Below are 6000 nucleotides of genomic sequence, written 5' to 3' on the forward strand. Positions count from 1 at the left end.
GGTTAAAAAGCAGAACTATGCAAGGTAGTGAGAAGGTATTACACAAAAATAAATATCGTGTTTCGTTCACTACTGTTATATCTCCTACTCGTTTCATAACGCAGGGAGCTACTACTTGAACCATGTCATACACAGCTACTTGCTATTTTTTTGTTATTTTGTGGTGTAAGGATTTGAGCAAAACTAGTAATTATCTACCTATTTGTCTGTTCATTTCCAGCGTTGATGTTTTGGGGGGAATAACACAGAATTACAAAAAAGCAACGGTCAATGAAATGTCTAAAATTAGCAATGTATATACACTGAAGACATGGAAGAAGTCAGAATGTGTATTACAATAGTATTGCAATAGAATCAGATATCCTTATACCACATATAATCATAGAATATGTGATTATGTGTAATGTGGTATACGTTAGGTGTTTTTTTTTTTCTTTTTTTTTTTTTACTAAGCTAGAAATTAAAATAGGAAATTGCCAGTGAACACGTGTGATTGAAAATTCCTTGAGGCGCTGTCATATTAAGCTTAGTCTAACAACGTGCCTCCCTCTGTTTGGCGTCATTAACTAATGATAGTGTACGTCTTTTCGTAGCTTAGTGCTGGGAGGTGAACAGTAAAAAGAAAGGCAACAATAATACATTATGATTATGATAAGGCGTCATTTTCTCGCAGGACGAGATTAGACAGAATTCAATTGAATTGTGACAGAACGGGCCAGCTGACGTGAGCAAGCTTGCGAATGGGTTGTAGATAGGGCGTCTGATTTTTGGGTGAATTTTTTTTCCAAATTCGGGTGAATGCTTTTTAAAAAAATCGGGTAGAATTATTTAATGAAAAAAATCAATAGTTTAAATCCCCAGCGTTTGTATATTTCCACACATTGGGGTATGCAAACTTTGAACGACACCTATCTGTCTTTCTCACACACACACACAAACACACTGTATGGAGGCATTTCTCCGTTCCAATCAAGTTTTATTTTGTAGTGCCGTAGCAAGTATAATTGCACACAGAACATACGGGAAAACTAAACAACTTTACTCCATGCTGTTTTACAAAGAGAAACGACCGACTGTTACATCTAATTGCTCTTGGCTTAAACACACACTCCTAAAACAAACAACTGGGAAGAAAAGTGTGCAAAAAAAGCAAAACCCTTAAAGCTATATTGCTGTTATTTTGAAAAATCTAATATATATATATATATATATATATATATATATATATATATATGTATTTATCTTGCTATTATTCTATTACTTGTACTGTAACACTTGAAATGTATTTAAGTCGCCCTGGATAAGAAATAAATAAATAAAAAATAATTATATATATATCATAGTATGTGCCTATTGGGGGAGTTTTGGGGTTTAACCCGAATGCAGAAAGAAAAAGCATTCAGGGGTAGAAATCGGATTAAATCATGTAAAACCTGAAAATCAGACGCCCTAGCTGTAGATCAGATGTGCTGGTGTTGACGGACACCTGCGGCAATGACGGGCGGGCATATAGGCAACTTTTGCTGTAAGTTTATTTATTTTATTATTTTTTTTTTTTTTAATTTGAGAGGCATGAGGCAAGTGGCTTTGCCACTTAGGTAATTGTCGCCTGTTATTTCGCGGCCTGTACTATTCACAATCATAAATGCCATCCTGCTGTCCTTCACAGAGTCCAGCCATAGACGTGCTTAATACATCTTTTTTTAAACTAGGTTCCTACATTATTAGTAGGTGAGAGACCACTAAAAACAAGGAAGAGACACAACACTTCGTTCACATAATGTAGCTCTCAGGAGAGAGACTTGGTTATTATTCTATTGAAATGATTTACGGCAATCATTCCTACTTCCCCCTCCCCAATTTCTTTCCTATAAATGCATTTACTGTTTACAACAAGGTTCTCCACACCACAATATATTAAATGACATCTGTTTTATACACATTTCTTCCATTTAGATAAGAGGCTTCAATTACAGGTTGATGCATATCACAAGTATGCAGCAAAAATAGAAATCCTTCAGTGTAATACTGCTAGTTTACTGCAAAGTTGCATGCATGCAGCAGCTTGTATATTTACTTATGATATATGAATTTATTACTCCCAAGTCATTAGCATCTAGAACATGCAATTAATCTCAGGTGTGACAAGATAAGCTCACAGTAAAGCCTGAAGACCCTTACCTGCTATGCAACGTGTCTTATCTGTCACCCAGCAACACGTACTGGAATGGTCCCAAGTGAATAAGCAGCACAAAGGTCAAGAAGATTGAAAAACTGCAGAAGAGCCATTTGTCTCACTACCCCTGGCATAATGCAGCAATTCCAACTTCTCTGGGCTGAGTTTCCAGTTCATATGGAAACTAAAGCTTGGGCATTCAATTTCTCATGTTCAATTTACTGGAGTTCATCCCACAGAATCAACATGTCCATCACAGATACAAAACAACAAAAAACTGAGCATTAGAATGTATTTGGATTGGGAGTTCATTTTGGTTCAATCCTTACCTAAGGCTGGCTTACCCTGGATGGAAACTTTGGGACTCCGAGACACCAAAGTAACGCTAAACCATTCGTACATCGGGGGTGGCACAGTCACTAGTCACGACTGTCTATTCCCTGGATCCAAATCCGACTAAGTCGGAGGTGAAGTGAGTTTGTAGCTATTAGCGACTTCAGTGGACATAAATTCAGTGTCCGCAAAGCTGAGGGAACACAAGCCACTTTGAGGCTTGGAGCATGGCACACCAGGGGAGACTTGGGGTCTCCAGGAACCAGGTTCCAAGCCACTGTTCCTGAAAAAGTGGCTTTGTGAATGAAGAGTCGTGCTTGGCAACTGGACGGCACTGGGCAGCAAGTAGCATTATACCCGACTTGTCTTGATCGCCAAGATCCACAAACATCATATTTTCATTTCTATAACCCTACAAAATTGATTCTGAGTTACTGTAAGAGTCTGTGAGCTCTGCAAACAAAAGAAGCTAAACATGCAAAGTGCCTTTAACCCTGTGACAGGGAGTACCCCATCGCTGGTTCTTGAGTGCATGTGTGCCTTTATGGAAGCAGCTGGGACTCGCGTTGCTAGGCAACTAATTGCGCAGGTAGGCCCACCCGGAGGTACTGACTGGCTGGGGAGCCTGGGGGCAGCTCAAAAAGTGTCGAGGCTACTGCGCGGCCATAGCCATACAGACGGATGCTGAGTGCAAGCTTGCTGTGTTGACATCGAGGAGGAGAGCGTCCGCTCCATGGAGAGAACTACTACATGAAATCCTTCCACTCCAAGAAGGTACTCATGAAGGCATTGCCCAGCCGAGTCCGTTTGAAGAGTCGCCGTGAGGATGCCAGGACTCCGGGAGAAGTAGGTTAGTTTAGGGGATGTTGATCCCAAACAGTATAGAGAGGGTTTGCGTAGTGTAGTAGGATACTGGAGCGGGACGTTCCTTGTAGCAGGACTAGCGCTCGCCTGTGTGGTAAACTCATTTTTAGCTTTGTTTTCTTTTCTTTATTAAATCCGCCACTAGGATTACTATTGTTGGTAACCCAGCGTGGGACCTGTGTTGTCAAATAAATCTGCGTGCATGTGTGATGTGTCAACACCCACTGCTCTGAATCCGATTCAATATTATTCAGTGACGACCCACATATGTAACATCTCCATTACAAACCCCTACACAGCTCAGCAGCAGCCTGCTTCTATGCAAGCACCTATTTGATTTATGTATAGTTTTCTTGTAATTCAGAGGCTTGTACCCTCCATGTCAGGGAAGTCTTTACTAATGAGTCACTGCTGTGAACCACTATTTCAGCTGATGTGCATTCTGTAGATTAAAACATGTGATACAAAAAAAAAACACCTCTCCATGTCCAGCAATTTGTCATCACATTAGTACAGTATTTACATCAAGATGAGACATAAATAGCAATGATCTCAAATATGTAATGTTGCGTGTTTGCCAACCATTTACCACTTCTACTGAATTCGAGTACTCCAAGCTTTTGTCAGCTAAAACTTTGCTGTTTGTTTTGTTTTCAAGTGTAAACATAATAAACTGATTTTGTTTAATCTTGCTGAGGTGTCACAAATGTCTTGCAATATAACAGGTGGTTTAGTTAATGTCTCAAACAAATCACACTAAAAACAAGGTGTCTGACTGGTCGGTCCCAAGTGTTACAACTCGCTCCACTTTTCAATGCTCTTAAAACTTAAAGTGGTTATCGTCACCATTAACATTTACAGCTTAAATAAAACTACCACTATCTTTGCAGTACATGCAGATGACTTCAGCATAGTTACTGGCATGTGAAATGTATAAATTAAGCAGATTACTTAATAGTTTCTTCCTGTATTTTTTTTTGTTTGTGTGTGTGTTGTTGACTTTTTCTTGGAAATGATGTGTTCACGATTTTCAACTGTTTTGCAATAATATCAACAGCAACGATGATACCATTATTATAATAATTAATTATGTTTTGCAAAATGCACCGATTTCCCCCCCACTAACCTCGTATGAACAACTAAGCACGCCTTTTAAAATGCTCGCACCACACATTAAACCACAGCTGGCTTCCTTGTATTCCACGAGAATTGCCGTATAGCAAAATCCCGTTCTGAGCCAATCAGTGGGTCTTTCGACAGTTTTCAGCGTAAGAAACCCCGCAATACTTCCAGATGTGGGGTAGCACTAAGCAGGAGAGTAACCACTCTAATTCCAGGCTTCTGTTTCTCTCCGGGAATCTGTCAGGCCAAGCTGTTTCTCTCCCCTTTCATGCAGACACACCGAAACGGACTCCGTCAGAGAGAAAGCATTCAGTCTCACGCATACCAAGAGTCCTTTCAGAACAAAACATTCGCGTGCACTTAAAAATGTATTACTCACCCCTTCCCCAGTTCTTTTTAAATCCGTTTTAAATACAGCCATCGCCTAAGAGAGACTTCAGAATCAAAGAGGGGTCTTTCCTTGCTTTTTGAAAGAGACAAACGGAGCAGGCTATAGCAGCTCCCGGTTTTCTGTTGCAGGCAGTCTGGTTGGGAGTAATGTGAGATCCCTTTCTGCTGCAGAGAGCGGGGAAGGAAAAGCACAACACTCGCTAGAGGGCAACAGGATCACCAGGCAGCGGAACTAAATTAACCCTTTCAGTACGCTTCATGCAAGCCAGCGAGCCTCATTCCTTTAGATCTTTTCACATTTTTTTCACATTTATGAAACAAAAAACTCGTAACTAAATGGAAGAGAGACGGTTGATTGTTTTTTGAATGGCAGTGAGTGGACAATACTTACGGTAAAGTATACAATGCACGAAACAACTCTGCACGAAACGCGCTTTTGACTCACTGGTTCATGACTTCAACATAGCGCAGTGGTATTCCTTAAATTACCACCCCAGTGGTTTTTCTCCTACCCCGATAGACCCTGCACACATAAATCTCTTTGCAACCCAAATTGGCACCTGCCTCTTACTGCATCGCATTGTGCACAAACTGCACTAGTCAGTAAATTTTGCCCTACTTCAGAATTCTCTCGTTTGTTTGTGTCCCTTATTCTAAGTGACAAACTATCAGTGGGGAAGCCACACAATGTATTCCTCCCCACTGAATGAGTTGCTTGTTCCTGCTAAAAAGTGCGTGAAAGAAAACAACATACATGACCTAGATAAAGGCATAACCCTCTGAAACGGAATAATTATCTATTCACCCAAATACTATACGATAGTGTAATGCCAGGAAACATTCTTCAATTCATTAAACTACAAAACACACTGCACCCCCAGAGCCTGACTCGTGTCATATTTCAAAATAGAATCGCAAATTCTGAGATATGGCCACAGTGGAATTAATTCAAACATTAAAATATTTGAAAATGTGTCTTTGGTAGTAGTGTCTTTTAGTAATACTATATTCATACAGTGTCACTTGGAGACCAGCTCTTTATTTTATAATTGTTAGAAGAGGTTGAATGAATAGTTGTTCAATATTGTATGTCATACTAAAGGTCACCTTAAATG

General features: G+C 39.9%; 1 protein-coding gene across 2 annotated transcripts in view; it reads right to left on the reverse strand.

Annotated features, from left to right (window-relative positions):
- Window positions 1-5453, reverse strand: part of LOC117431462 (bifunctional heparan sulfate N-deacetylase/N-sulfotransferase 1) — a 72497-nt gene extending 67044 nt beyond the window's left edge. The window contains exon 1 of one of the 2 annotated variants that reach the window (XM_034926823.2): window positions 5277-5453. The gene's annotated coding sequence lies outside the window, so the exon portion shown is untranslated. Of the gene's footprint in view, window positions 1-4874; window positions 5144-5276 lie in introns of those variants that run through there. The other variant, XM_034052385.3, reaches the window with a different exon arrangement.
- Between the last annotated feature and the right edge of the window lie 547 nt (window positions 5454-6000).

The sequence above is a fragment of the Acipenser ruthenus genome, chromosome 22 (assembly GCF_902713425.1).
Source record: "Acipenser ruthenus chromosome 22, fAciRut3.2 maternal haplotype, whole genome shotgun sequence".
In the NCBI taxonomy this organism is placed as follows: domain Eukaryota; kingdom Metazoa; phylum Chordata; class Actinopteri; order Acipenseriformes; family Acipenseridae; genus Acipenser; species Acipenser ruthenus.